Source organism: Hylaeus anthracinus, unplaced genomic scaffold (genome assembly GCF_026225885.1).
Source record: "Hylaeus anthracinus isolate JK02 unplaced genomic scaffold, UHH_iyHylAnth1.0_haploid 11981, whole genome shotgun sequence".
Classification (NCBI taxonomy): Eukaryota; Metazoa; Arthropoda; class Insecta; order Hymenoptera; family Colletidae; genus Hylaeus; species Hylaeus anthracinus.
Window position 1 is genome coordinate 6,876,462 of NW_026534329.1, and position 15,655 is coordinate 6,892,116.

The window sequence follows — 15,655 nt, forward strand, 5'->3', positions numbered from 1 at the left end:
AAAAGTGATTCGATCTGGATGAAATTTGATATACAGGGGTTTTTGAGATCGCCGATTCCAAATCTGAACTCAAAATTTACAAATTCAAAATGGCGGATCCGATATAGCAACACAAAATCCGAAAAGTGATTCGTATTCGATGAAATTTGATATACAGGGGTTTTTGAGATCGTCGATTCCAAATTTGAACTCAAAATTTACAAATTCAAAATGGCAGATCCGATATAGCAGCACAAAATCCGAAAAGTAACTGGTTTTGGATGAAACTAGGTATACAGAGGTTTTTAGAATCGCTGATTATCATTCTAAACTCAAAGTTTATAAATTCAAAATGGCGGATCCAATATGGCAGAAGAAATTGCGAAAAGTGATACGATTTGGATGAAATTTAGTATACAGGGGTGTTTGAGATCGCTGATTCCAAGTCTAAAATGAGACTTTAGAAATTCAAAATGGCGGATTCAATATAGCAGCACAAAATATATATATATAGTAAGATAGGAACGAATGATTACGTAATTAATTAAGATTTATTATGTACTAATATATTCAGTTACTTATGAATCAACTCAATATTTAGAAATGTGCAACAAGACTAAGTTGTTTGTGATAGTCTTTCATACCCCCACCTGGAAATTTTTCATATACACACAAATAGTGTTCCACCTTGTAAAAAGTTCTTGCATAAGGATGAACTCTATTTGGTTATCATTCTTTGAATCAACCGTTTCGCGTATATTTCTTCCGCATTCTTCAAAGGCCAATACCTTTTCCGTATTAGAAAGCTTATTCGTCGCGATAAGTCAACGTTTTAATATGTCAAACAGAGACTGAATTGGTACATTCGATTCATCTTACTGTTTATGTCGATTTACCGCTGACATTCAACATCAGAATCATGCAGAAATTCCTCATATATTAGGAGTATCCATATGTAACGTAATTAATCACTTTAAATAAGTGTTTATCATTTTCGCTCTTTAGATAAATGAAACTTTCGTGATGTGAATGTTGTTGTTATCCGAATTCTCGCTAAAATACTAGCAATAGCAGAGGCACACGATACGTGGGAATCCACCTTTCCTTGGAAAACAGATGTCACGTCGCACGAGGCCTAAAAAATGTTCCACGATAAATAACGGGGTTCTATATTTATTGTTGCAGAGGGATGGCGGGAGTCGGTGTTGGGGGCCCCGCGTCGGTTATTGGTGACTCTCGGAAGTCTCTCCAGGGACAGCTCGCCAAGTCCTGCCACGGTAAGTCAACAACATTGTTTGTCCTTACTCCCCAAAACTCACCCAAACAGTGATCTCGATATTTGTATCAGTCAAACGACTGCATGGAATTACAGGAAAATGTACACTGCGGTGGATAACTTAAACAGCATAACTATAGCGCCAAATTCTTAAACATTACAAACTTTTCAGTTGGTTGGCAGTAGAATAATTTGGTTCGAACGTATTAGAATCATCGAGGTTGAATTTTTTGGTTGGGTTTAAGAAAATGGAGTACTGTTCGATCGAGCTGATTTTTTGTATCGTAGATAGCCTTTGACCTGATGATTACAATGGTGGTTATCTTGACCCTTAACTCCCTCCACTCCTCCTCAGGGGTTAAAATCTGAAATGGTTCAAAAAGTGATCTTTTGCACCGATCTCGGTGAGTATATCATTTTCAACATTTCTTTTTTATGTGAAGGAACATTATAAATAGCACCAGGCCCAAAATCTACTGTCTGAGTAGGTTTGGGATAGTTTTTGGTGGGTCCGACAATATTGAATACCGTTAATGTACATACTGTCTACACGGAAATACTGTCTGAGTAAATTTGGGGTAGCTTTTGGTGGGGACGGCAATATTGAATAGACTTTTTGGACCATTTCAGTTTTTGACCCCTGGGGAAGGGAGAGTTAGGGGTCAAGATGACCACCATTGTAATCGCCGGGGCTACCTATGATAACAAAAAAATAAAAAAATAAAAAGAAAATAAATATACATGTCGAATTGAGTAACCTTCTCCTTTTTGAAGTTGGTTAAAAAATCAGCCCGATTGTAGGATACCTCATTTCCTTAGACTCAACCGATTTTTTTTCCATCTGAAGATATGTAGAAAATAATAAGGGATGATCAAATTACTTAAAGTCCTAATAAATGCTACACTGTCCAAAATTAACTTACGTTTTCCTAATTTACTAAATACAACATTCGATTTAATAAGATTTACATTCCTACGTTATAATCACGTATGGTAACTGTATGCATTTGTCTAAACGAAAACACCATCTTACTACGGATAAAAATATGTATGAAAGGTTCCATTTAAACAAATGAATTACGTAAACAATAAAATATAACTCAAAAAGCAACTTTAGGCATGTGCTATGCTCGTTAGTGGACATGTAATGGTCATTCATTAGCTTGATAAAAAAAAAAAAGAAATTAGTGCAGCATAACATTTTTTATCACTCGAAAAACAAGGTCGAATCGAGTACACGGATGTATAACCACACTTGGTCGCTTTTTACCACTGGCACAGTTCCTAACAAGTGATCGTTTGGAAAAGGTAGCTCTTTCTCCTCTGTGAAACCTTGTGACGACAATGATTGAACCAATTTTATTTGAACGAGAGTTTGGCCCTCTTTATAGGGCGCTTCTTCAGGTATTTGGAGTAATTTAAACATAGATAGGCATAAATCAGCAATTATCGCGCAGAATTGAAAAGATGAAAAATACTTATAAAATGGTACATATAATTTTACACAGCAGAGAGTATACGAATGAAATAAAGAAAGTACAATAATTTTGTATCTAAAGCAGATAAGTAAATAGGGTAATTAAAGTATAGTATCGATGTAAGAACTTCATTGCAGAAAAAGAAATAAATGAACAGAATATCAACAGTAATATCTATTTTTTACCAAAAATGGAAGAGTACCTACTTAAAGTTTTGTGTTCAATTAGGCTACCAGGAAGGTCAATGGTACAGTTATAACTTTGGCAATATAATGTTTTTTTAGATACAATCAAATAGATTATTTTACAAACCTTAACGAACAAGGATATAAACAAAAGATATGTATATTTTTGGACCCAGAAAGAAATGAAGAGTGTAGAATTTAACCCTTAAATGCCCTAAATTTCAAATTTGTACACTACCAATTGGTTTGTTTTTAATATTTGGTTGTATGTATCCATCAAAATTGATGCCTGCCTTTTTTCGAAATAAATACATATATAAAATACATATAGTGATATTTTTAATTAATTCTCCTTTTATCTGGCTACTGCAATAAATACATTGATATCTTTTTAAACTTAATTTAGAAAATCAGGCTTCTAAGGCTTAAAGGAGGTAGATAATTAAAATCCTAAGGCTAGTGACCCCCTTCTCATCCTCGCTAATTATCATCAACATACAAGAAAATTGATCAAACGTTCGTTACTCTTGTCACTATGCGCGAGCCACATTCGTCACCTCGGGGCAGAAAGCGTTCTTTCGATTCTGAAATGTAAATCGAACGGTGGCTGCCACCCTCGCGCATTTCGGATTGCCGAAAGCAAGGATCTACGCAACGCCTCCGGCTGAAATATGCAAATGACACGCAACGGCGTCAGATACGATCTCGTTACCAGCATGACTGGGGGAGGATAATATTTATCGTAGGGAGACCAAGGTTCGCGATATACCGCCAGTTCGGCAATCTTTCTTCCTTCGTCGTGAAATTTTATTGCAACCAACCTGCACCGTACCATCAACTTTTACCTTTTTCACAGAGATAACCATTTATCGCTACAACCCCCACGAGAATTTGGTTACGTGATATTAGGTGATTGCATAAGTTTGTGCCCGATTTCAAAACGAAGTTCAATGGGTTTAATGTTTAATTTCAAAGGATACGGTTATATTAAGCAATTATGTAGTTCCAACGATCTACAAACTTGTCGATTCTAGCTTCGAAGAAAGATCTTGATTTTTCATGAAAGACGTTCGTGAGGTACATTTTGATAGCTTCCTCGGAATTTAGATTCTTTTTATTCAAACTGTGTTAGAGTGACCGGAAGAGATGAACATCTGAAGCTTGTAGATCGTTGGAAAATAATTGGGCGAATTTCGTTTGAAATTAAGATACAAATATTGTTTAAATGATTGCATAAGTTCGTGCCTGATTTAAAAATGAAGTTCAATGGATTAAATTTCAAAGGATACGGTTATACTAACGAATTGTGTAGTCACCATTCTTTTCGAAAATTATTTTCCAAGGATCTACAAACTTGTCGATTTTAGCTTTGAAGAAAGATCTTGATTTTTCATGAAAGAAGTTCATGAGGTACATTTTGATAGCTTCCTCGGAATTATAGATTCTTTCCATTCAAACTATTCTGGATGGAAGAGATGAAAATCTGAAGGAAACAAGTTCAAATTTTCGAAACGTTCCAAATCTGCTTATGGATATTATAAATCAATAATAGAATCTCCTTTTCACCAGAAAACGTAAATATTACTTGAAAAAACAAGGTATAATTAACTACTGGGTCGTAGATTCGAAATGAACAACTTGTTGTACATTTTACATTTAATAAAAGTTGGAATTTTAATTAAAACTTATCCGCGCAATTGCAATTAGATTCACAAAATTATTACAGAAATGTGCATTAACAATTGTAATAACGTACAAAAATTGTTGCTTATTCATCGCATACGGAGTCACAATTAGAGATATATTTAAATGAAATACTAAAATGATACATTAAAATGCTAAGCCATTAATTTTGTACAGAACGATATACAGAAGTGATTTGCACAACCGTTTAATAAAGTAGAATAGATAATCTTTGTCACTTATTGTTCAAATAAAATTTCGTTAATCTCTGTCACGAACAACAAGTGGTTACAACGCGAAGAGAAAGTATCCCAGACTCGCGCGGAAAGGATTCTCTTGCACTCTTAAGGTGAATAGACGTTGCTTCTAAACTTTGGCCGTCTATTTCAGAAACATCTCGTATATCGCGCGGAAGTTTCCCGCTTGGAAAGAAAGCAAAGTTAGTTATTCATAGAGCTAATCAAAGTTCGTATATTTTTCCCTCGCGAAAGCACCGTTTCAAAGTACGGCTAATTGAAAAGTAGAGGTAGATGGAAACTTTAATGTTCAAGTTGCGATGATAAATACCGCCGGCTTAAAAATTCACCAACTGAGAATACATTCTCAGTCAAGAAGTAGAATACCAAAAGAATAGCATACAATGAAGCTTAGAAAGAAGAAGTAAAAGTTCGTACGTGAAAAAATAAAATAATTAGAGCTGCATCGTGGAGTTTATAAATATTAATTTGATACCAATATTCAGTATCAGCTACTTTGTGTATTATGTATTAATTATCAAAAACAATGTGTATTTGTTTAGGAGTACCCTCAATAATTAATTTTTTTAATTTCGTATTTATACCTTGCGATTACCTTAACTCTCATAATTTTTTTGATTGTGTTTCTGCTCGCTAGTTCACACGCTCTATAAATTCCTCTATGTTCTACGAAGCTCGAACTATGACGAGGTCGAGAATATCAAAGTAAATGTTCGACGTTGCTTGTTTACTTGCAAAGTTCGTGTAACTTATTTAACCTTGTTCGTACTTTGCAATTTTCTCTGTATCGCTCACAAATGCCTTGAAACATATGTAGTTTAGAAGATATTCTTATAAACTATTCCTCTTATAAATAACGATGCTTTCATACTTTATTTTTTATTTGATCGAACGTATGCAGTTTTACATAAGAAAAGAAAATTGTAATCAATACCGAAAGAAAATGTTTTTTTGTAAATATTCACTTTTATATAAACATTTTTGAGACCATGAAAATAGTTGTCTTTAATGTAAAACAATATATATATATATGTATATCTTTAATATACCACGAAAGTTTAAAAAAAAGGATAAATACAAAAAAGGATTTAATAGTCATTTTTGACAAAACTGAGACGTGTTATTATAGTAATAAATGAATGAAACGTTTACAAAGAAAAAAAAAGAAAGGAAGCTGTTCTCAGAGGTTGATGATCACAATTTTTATTAACTTTACTTGCTGTAAACATTAAGTTGAAATTACAATGATGTTTTATAATGTCATTATTATTTCAATTCTTGTAATAATATACAATAATTATTGTATACAATATCGTTTGCAATAATATAGAGTATAACAATTGCGTACAGAGTCACAATTAAAGATAATATTTAAATAAAATACTAAAATGATATATTAAAATGCTGAGGAATTAATTTTGCACAGAACGATATACAGAAGTGACATTTGTTTACAGTCACGCACAACCTCCATTACCTACGAGCAGCACAGTTATTATAATACAAATGGAATTTCTTTAACAGATTCAGCAGCCATGAAATCGCCGGCTCTTGTGAACGCGAATTCATTTAATTCAAACGGAAATAAACCTAAATGAGGTTGCTTGATACTCGCAACTCTTTCCATTTCGAGGTGTACATCTCTGTAAAACAGCGTACCAGTGTTTCTCAAACGTCACCTGTCCACGAGAGTTTCTCAATAAATTCTATTAAATTCTCCTTGCGCTAACAAAGATATTTCAACAAAATAACAAAAATATTTCCATGATACAAAATTGAAATAAAATAAAAATGTCAATTTGGATTCAAACCCGAGCCAGCAGCGTTATAATCTGATACTCTACTAATAAACTCAGCCAACCATTCTAATTGATTTTATTACTCATCTCTTAAGGACACACATAAAAACTTTTAAACCAAAATATCTCGGAAACGAAGGCTCATTCTGAAAGAGGTTAAAATAGTTTTGCAGTGTTTCACCTCCATAGGGTGTCGTTCTAAAAGCGATTGCAACATCCTTCCCTTTGTAAGATCTCGTGGACCCTCGGAATTACTGTTTGAGAAACACTGGAACGGACAATTCGCGGCTCCCACTCGGTGTAATTATCATTAGCGCTGTAATTGAGAAGATAGGTCAAAGGTCGCGCGTTCGAATTCACCGACCACACTTTAATTAATCAAGTCTCACTATTGACGTCACTTGCGTGCCAGATGTCTCCGTCAAGAGCAATCGTCGTTATTGTAACTCCTTCAGTCGATACCCGTTCCGATAGTAACCGCGATGGACGTTTTCTGTTTAAACGAAATTTTCCAAGCGACTGTTTGAATTTCTTGTTAATTGATAGCTGGGCGTGGTGCACCTGGTTTGCTGATCGATACCAGACGCCCCTACGGTCACGTATCCCAGCCTGTTTCTACCTCTGTTACAGCCCGGCCGTGTTCCCATCTCTCTTTTTACCATTCGGCTCTCGTGTCCGTCGAAACAACCGACTGTTCTAATCCGTGCTCCGCACTCTAGTACTCGTATAAACGTTACCAATATTTATGCAACAATTTGCAAACAACATCGCGAGTAATACTGCACCGAAGCAAATATCACGTTGTGTCGTACTGTTGGGATATCAGATAGAAAACACGTCATACCGTTGGTCTATAATATAATACGAGTACACAGCTTGTTTAACAAGACCGTAATTTCCAAACGGTTTGACATAATTAAATAAAGTAACATGCAATTACTTTTTTACCTTTGACCTATCAGTTCTGCGTACATTAGGGTGGTATTTATTTCAATAATTTTTTAAATCTATGTTGCGCATCCCCTAAATACCTTGCACATACGTAGAAAAAATTTCTACAAAATTTCAGCTGTTTATTTTAACATTAAAAAATTGCCTGAACATTCGAAAGTTTAAATGGAAAATACATATGATTATTTCAATCGGTTACTTTTTTATTTATAACTTCGGCAAGAATTAATGAAACGCTTTGACATTTGGCAGAATTGTTAATTATAATAATAGAAACAGGCCCTACAAATTTCAAATTTTTATCTCAATTATTTCCTTATATATCAGCCCTGTAAGTATGAAGCTATTTTCTTTACTTAAAATATTTTTGTTACATTATTTATAATGTTTCCGATATGAATTTCACTTATGCTCGATAGCACTGTAATTTTTCAATGTGTACCGTTTGCGCAAAGAATTCAACAATTGTAATTCACGAGATTTATTTAAAAGAAAAATTGAAGAACCATTTATAAGTGTGACATATGATAATTACATGATCGAATAAATTTAATTCAAGAATTAGTTTAATAGGACTTATTAGAACAAAGAAAATTAGAAAAATAAAAAATATACGCAATAGAGAAGCGTGACGGGTTAATTTCGATGAAATACTGTAGAGAATCCAATATAAAAGCAATATCGCGAGTGACACATTCAGGAATATATTCTTCGCCCTCTTTCTCCACCCCCCGAAGTGCAATATCATTATGGATGCCAGACATTTTCGACATTTGACGCTTTTCTGATTGATGAGTGACCAATGATTGGCAGGACTCGCTAGGATGTTATTGTTCTATTTATTCCATTTTTTCATAAAAAGAACGAAGCTTTCAATTTCTTCCAATCTCGGGCAAAAGTTCACTTTAATTTCATCCTCGTGTCAAGGGTTGTCTTCAGAATTAAGAAAATTAAATGTGTAAACAACCAAGACTGGATAACTTCAAGATCTACTGCACTACATAAAATTCGTGATAATATACACGATATTAGTCCGGCAGTTTCTATGAACCGAAAAGACCAGGTGACCAATGTGATCACTCGTAATCTAAGAAGCTGCATGTGATCTAAAGCATCCAATTAAAAGAAAAACATAAAAATTTATTAATATATCATGATTTTTAGCAATCAAACTGTATAGTGCTTGAGGCAACATGAGAGAATAAACAAAAAGTATTTATAGAAAAGTACACGATAATTAGTTCATAAGTTGGAGCTAGAAAAAGAGTGAGGCTAATGAATGAGTCTGTCTGAAATAAATTTATGTAGTTAATATCGATGCAATTGCTTTAGTAAGTATTATACGCTTGCAGATTATAAATAGGTTATGTTTATAAATTCAATTTATAATATGTATACAAGCATTTGAAATTTTACTTAGTACTTTTTCTTTCAAACAAATAATTTGTTACATGCATTCATAACATTTTACTGCAACTCGTGATTCAAATTTTGTGTTAGACGATTTAACCCATAAAATAATCCAAGGCATCCTATCTAATATTTTGGTAGAAATATTTTAAAGACCTTAAGCAACAAGAATATAAACAAGATCTATTTCTAGACCTAAAATAAAACAGGACCACCTAAAGTGGTACCACCTACTATACAACACCCCGTGTAGGATGAAACGTTTGCTTCTACGAATATCACTCGATTCTAACGAAATGGACCTTAGGTATCGTACGACTGATATTTGTGAATACACATTCATCCCATTAGACGCTGTTAGTATTTCACCGTGGCTGGGCGAACGTATGTACAAATGCCACGAATACATTTTGCGCCATTTGATGCTCGTCGGGGAATGGGCAGCATCCGTTTGTGAAAAGGAACCACGCACCGCCTGTACGCGTGTCATGTTTGCGAACGTTCTCCAGAGCAACTTCAGAAGTTTACACTTAATCACGAAATGGACTCGGATTGGAAATGGCAAACTCCCCCGCTCCGCGTCGTTCAAACTTTAGTTAGCGACACTCGATGCGCTTTGAAGTTGAACGAGCTTCACCGCCACCCCCGTTTCCTCCCCCGATCATGCTTATTAACGAAAACGCTTCGAGGTTTCGACCTGGGATACTTCCGTTGTCGAAGAACTCTAATTACCAAACCATAGTCGAGCTAACGCGATACTACTTCGATAATTACTGCTAAATTTCCAGAATGTTTAATACTTCATTCTGTAATTCCTATGATTCGGTAATTGAGTCTATGATATATTGTTTTACAAGGTGTAATGAGATATGTTTGTACGGTATGCTATATTTTTACAGTAAAGTGTATACTATGTAGTAGTAGTTGCTTTATTTGTTTATCATCTAGATGTAGAAAGGGTTGATGCCTTCTATTCAAGCGATAATTTTATTCACAATGTATGTATGCGATACAATTACTTAAGCTTTTCATGGACGATTTTTCTTCACCCTTTTCTTCTATCTCTAACCGTACATCATAACATTATCAAAGCATGAATGAATTATATTTGCACGGTATGCTATATTTTTACAGTAAAGTATATACTAATAGTAGTTGCTTTATTTGTTCGTCATTTAGATCTAGAAAGGGTTGATGCCTCAAGCGATAACATTTTATTTACAATATATACATGCGATATAATTACTTAACCTTTTCATGGACGATTTTTCTTCACGCTTTTCCTTTATCTCTAACCGTACATCATAACATTATCAAAGCATGAATGAATTATATTTGCACGGTATGCTATATTTTTACAGTAAAGTATATACTAATAATAGTTGCTTTATTTGTTCATCATTTAGATCTAGAAAGGGTTGATGCCTTCTATTCAAGCGATACATTTTATTTACAATATATACATGCGATATAATTACTTAACCTTTTCATGGACGATTTTTCTTCACCCTTTTCTTCTATCTCTAACCATACATCGGAAATAACATTACCAATGCAACCGAACCACATAAAATTTGTACTTCTCTTATTGAGGGATTCTGTAGTGAATAAGTTATTATCAAATGTTTGTTCTTTGTCGAATAGACGAACAAAATCTACATAGTGTAAAAGTTGCTAAAACGATCTACCATCTGAACCTCAAGATCGTTTTCTTTAATATATTTATTTCTGATCCTTTACTATTTAAATACTTGGATATTTCACGTGTCCATAGAAACTTGTAAAATCTGCAGTATTTCGAATTCGTAATTATATCATAGTCGTTTCAGCAAAACTATGTAGATTTTATTCCTATATTCGAGAACGAATGAAATAAAAAAGATAAGACAATTTTCCTTTATTGTTCAACCGAAATGGGGAGAAAGTCGACGAACAATTAATTAAGCACAAGTTTCCAGATATTCGCGTCGCAAATGGTCGTTCGTGTCCCGGAAGAATCGAGTCATCGAAGATAATGATAAATACAGTCTATATCATAATAGAGTGGGTAGGCCGTGGCAGATGGCACGTGACTCACGCGTGAACCACCACCGTGATATATTCGTGGGCCACCCTCTCGCAACACCGATTCGTAAATAAATTAGCCTCTATCGGATCTCGAGATAACGCGTTATTTATGGTCAGCTCGTGACGGTGCACCCTTAGGAAAAAGTGGCGTCCTGCAGGTAGAGCTGATCGCCTGGGCCCGCTTAATGCAATAGAAGGGATCGGCTTGCCGGTGTGCCGTGGATGCGTTCAGGTAGAATAAGTGGACTTTGCGGTTCGGTGTTTAACGCCGAGTACTTCGTGTCTGTCGCGTGCCACGATTTTTTATTTTCTATTGAACGCGCCCGTGATTCAGTGGGACTACGTTGGTCGCTTACGCTCGTTCCGAACACTCCAGCGATTCCCTTAACCTTTAACGGGTCGAGGCTTTAACCCTTAGAAGCCTGATTTTCCAAATTAAATTGGAAAAAGTATCGATGTGTTTATTATTTGAGTTTTCACAGCTGACGTTTATTTTATTAACTTTTGTTTGAAGGTACATTATGCTATGGTAACATGCAGTCAAATATTAAAAACGAACCAATTGCGAGTGTACAATTCGATTTGAATGTCCGGTATCTAATTTGAAACTTAGGGCATTTAAGGGTTAAGGGGTTAGGGTTAGTCAGCGGCGTAAAAAATGGGTATTTTACATAATCTTTTTTTTTTTTACAACTTTTTACTGGATCTAGAATCAATCCAACGAACAAAAATCATTAGTTTAGCGATTAGTCTAGTAGTTAATCGAAACCCTTTTTTTGAGAATTAACAAAATGCTGGTGTCTGATCATTTACTTACGGATTTTCAGGGAAAAATGCGCTTGTTTATTGTATATAAAAATAGCAGTATTTATCAAAACGGAAACTCCTTCGATCGATAACTAATTTCTTGTGGCTAGAATAAACTGTATGAATTTTGTTCAAATCTGTCGGTTGGTTTTTCAATACTTTACTTGTTATTACTTAAACCTCTTAATATTTTATTAGGTTCCTAAAATCGTTTTCGAATGAGCAATCGAAAACGTTTAATAAGTAACTTGTTGAAATTTTTGAAAACCATGTGCAACAATCTAGCGTTTACTTGAATGTAATAAATAGAAAATGATCTTAGAAAGAAAGTTCAAAATATTATCGACTGATACTTTAAACTCCCATAAAATCTGAATCTGCTTCGATCCTATCTCTTTAAGACGCTTAGGAGCAATGACATACAACACACGCGAAGAAGTGATCGATAAAGAAATTGTTGGTCAAATTTGTCCTCTTTTTTCACGATTTAGACAAATTGACATTGAATTATCCTAAAGTAAATAATTAAGGATTCGACGAGCCTTCCAGGTTTATGACATCAATAGTTATTTCAATATCGTTTATTATTGGACTACGGATTTGTATGCATTTGTAGGAAATTTAATGTGCAAGAAACTATAAATGCACGCAGTATGCAATAATATTAAAAATATTGAAAACAAAGTTCATATGATAATATTTGCAGAGTAATATAAATTCCTCTAGGTTCAACTTAGTTCCAATTTTTCAAAGATTTTATTTTCCATAGAGATCCACAGTCTAAAAATGTTCTATGAAATTCCTCACAGTCAACGTTCAGTGTCGTCTACCTTAAAGTTCAAACGATCCAAATACACTGTCAAAAATAAAATGCTTGCCTCGTATCGGAACAGATATCGGGTTCCTAATGGCTCCAGCCAACCGCTGCACTGTAAAAACGTACACAGGGATAATTGAAGGGAAGATCGAGCTACTCTCTACATCATTTACCAGTTTCCTCCGTCTTCCCTTGTTCTTTAAACTCCGCTCTCGCCATTCATTCTTAATCGCTAGTCGAATTACCTCTCCATATTATAGTTAAACGGTACGGAAATTTATATTTCCGTTCGGTGATAATTAGACTCCGGAAGTTTATGCATTTATGGCTACTGAAATTAATAGAAGAATGTACAAGGATGTGCATGAAATCAAAAATGCATTAAATATCGACGACAAAATACATGTTACAGTGTTTAGAAAATTGGAAATACATTTTCTTAAATTTCATTTCTTTGTATATACAGGGTGTGGAGGAATAACCGAGCAGGGGGTGACGCTACATGTAATAATAAGTCGAAAAAAATGGATAACATTTTTTCGTTTGACGCTTCGTTTCCGAGAAAATCGAGTTTGAAAATTCTATCCAGTACGCGTGCACCGTACCGCGTCTAGATTAATACATGTATCATAAATAAGAAATGTTAATGTATGGATGATACATTTATTGATTTTATTCGCATTTCTAACGTCAATTATATAACACTGCTCGCCTTATTAGTGAGTCATGAACTGACGCCAATGAACTTCGACGCTTTATTTGATTAAAAGCATTTATTATTTTTTTCCTTCAACTGAAGAGAATTCTTCTTTATCATTCTGTATGTTTTAATATTATATTTTGTTTATAACGTAATAAAACTCAAGTTATACCAATTCTCCGTATAATCTTTATATTTTGTAATTTCATTGAAAAGTACTTAGTTTCTTTTGTTAAATATACTGTTCCTATATATTGTCCTATATATTGTTCCTAAATAAATTTGATCTGCTATATACAGTAGAAAGACGAGATCGACGCAAACGCGTATATCGAACTGTATAAAGGTTGATCATTAATTTGCGACGCGGAATAGTGAAAATAAATTCCAGGAGGGTGCGAAACATACTTCTGCAGGGGTCAAGTTCTCGGTCGTCTCATTAGAAACGCGAACATAATCCTCTGCCGGTTTGCTCTCCAATTACTGTTCGCTCGTTCCTGGTTCCTGGTTCGGAGCAGGTTCAGGAGATACGCAGTGGCGTAGGCACATGTTGAAATGAACATTAATAGAAAAATTTGTTTCTGATTCGCGTTTATAGCTACGATATATACAACGATACACTTTATGCGAAATACGTCGCATCGATTACTAACATTTACGAAATCAATTATATGATTTTGAAAATATTAAAATAAAAAACTGGTTCGTGTTTAAAATGTAATTAGATGGAGAATTATAATTTTGAAAATTAATATAGCAGTTGCAATTCGTTAATTATTCATATAAATTGTTATTAAAAATTGTACAACCCACTGAGGCATTTAATAAAAGAATCAACAAGATATAATACCTACTTCTGTCGTTATGTATATGATTTTGTATAATAGTTGTAGTTGTATTATAATTGTAATTGATTTTATATAAAAATTGTATCGTTCGAATAACTATTTAGTTCATATACATACTTCGACTAATAGCTTGCAGCTCTTGTCAAATAAATAAATTTCGAAGCAAAAACAATTAATGTCACAAGTTTATCTCAAAATATAATACATTAATATATTACAAAAAAAGAAGTATTAATTTGTAATTATTCTATTACAAAATTTTACGAAACCCCGATCATTTTCTGCTTTCTATATATCACGGTTGTATTTTTTGCAACGAACATTCGCACCGTGAACGTTCCAAGAACCGCTAAACTCGTTAATTACTTCTTTCGGCCAGCGTGTCGTCTTCCCGTTATTATCGCTGTTCCTAGAGTTCTCTGGATCGATGAGTTTTCTTGCAAAAATTCCACGGCGACACAAATTGTTTTCCCGCAATTAACTGCAACACCGTGATTACGCCACTGCGTCGCCGCCGAGGAAATTCTCTCGGCCCTTTCCGTGCGTATATAAAGAGTTTGCACGCGTCGTTCACGCAAAATCCGTAATTGCTTCGCACGGTTGCACATCGCCGACTGTTTGCCAATTTGTTCGGTTTGCCGGTGTTTGCGTTGCGATGAAAACACCGTCCCTCCTTTCGCTCGGGGGATTTCGCCATCCGTTGGAAACGCGGCATCGCTTTCGTTCGACGGTTCGATGGCTCCTTGCTAAACAATACGATGGATTGTGACAGTTTGTCGTCTGTCGAACAACTGTCAAACCAACGACTCTGGTCTGAGACACTGGTTCAGTTATTTTACGAGACCAGAGGTCGACAATCTTGCAGAGTATGCGAGGAGACTTAGCAATCAATGGCGCACCTACACTTACACGTAACAACTGAACCATTAACCCATTTAATTCTAGGTAAATTTAAAGCGTTTTGCCTTGGGCGCCAAGATTTAATACGGATGGGTAATCTAGGTTATTGGCTGGGTAATAAAAAGTTACATTAAATTTCTTGTTTTAAAAAGAAAATTTACGATCTTCTTTTGCAATAATTCGTGGCTCAAAAGACTATAAACTTATTCCTTGAGTAATTGCAATCAAGTTGAACTACGAGACATCTCGTAGTTGCCAGTGAATGGGTTAAACGAATACCACGTTATTTTTTTATTTATTTTTATTAATGACTTCGCATTTAACATTCTTCCCTATATGAATAATTTATTTTTTCAATTTATGCTTTCAAAAATAACTGCAGGTTTATTGAAATACTCTCGTTAATAACATTCCTACATTCAATAATAATATTAGCCTATCGACGAAATTTATTTTTGTACCAATTAATGTTTCATTAATGGCTTTGCATTTAACATT

The 15,655-nt window shown here is 34.5% G+C and overlaps 1 protein-coding gene across 2 annotated transcripts in view; it reads left to right on the forward strand.

Moving 5' to 3' along the window:
* Nucleotides 1-15,655, forward strand: part of LOC128885624 (vesicular acetylcholine transporter) — a 130,221-nt gene that overhangs the window by 45,177 nt on the left and 69,389 nt on the right. For both annotated transcript variants that reach the window (XM_054139738.1, XM_054139739.1), the window contains exon 3: nt 1,165-1,256. The gene's annotated coding sequence lies outside the window, so the exon portion shown is untranslated. The remainder of the gene's footprint in view (nt 1-1,164; nt 1,257-15,655) is intronic.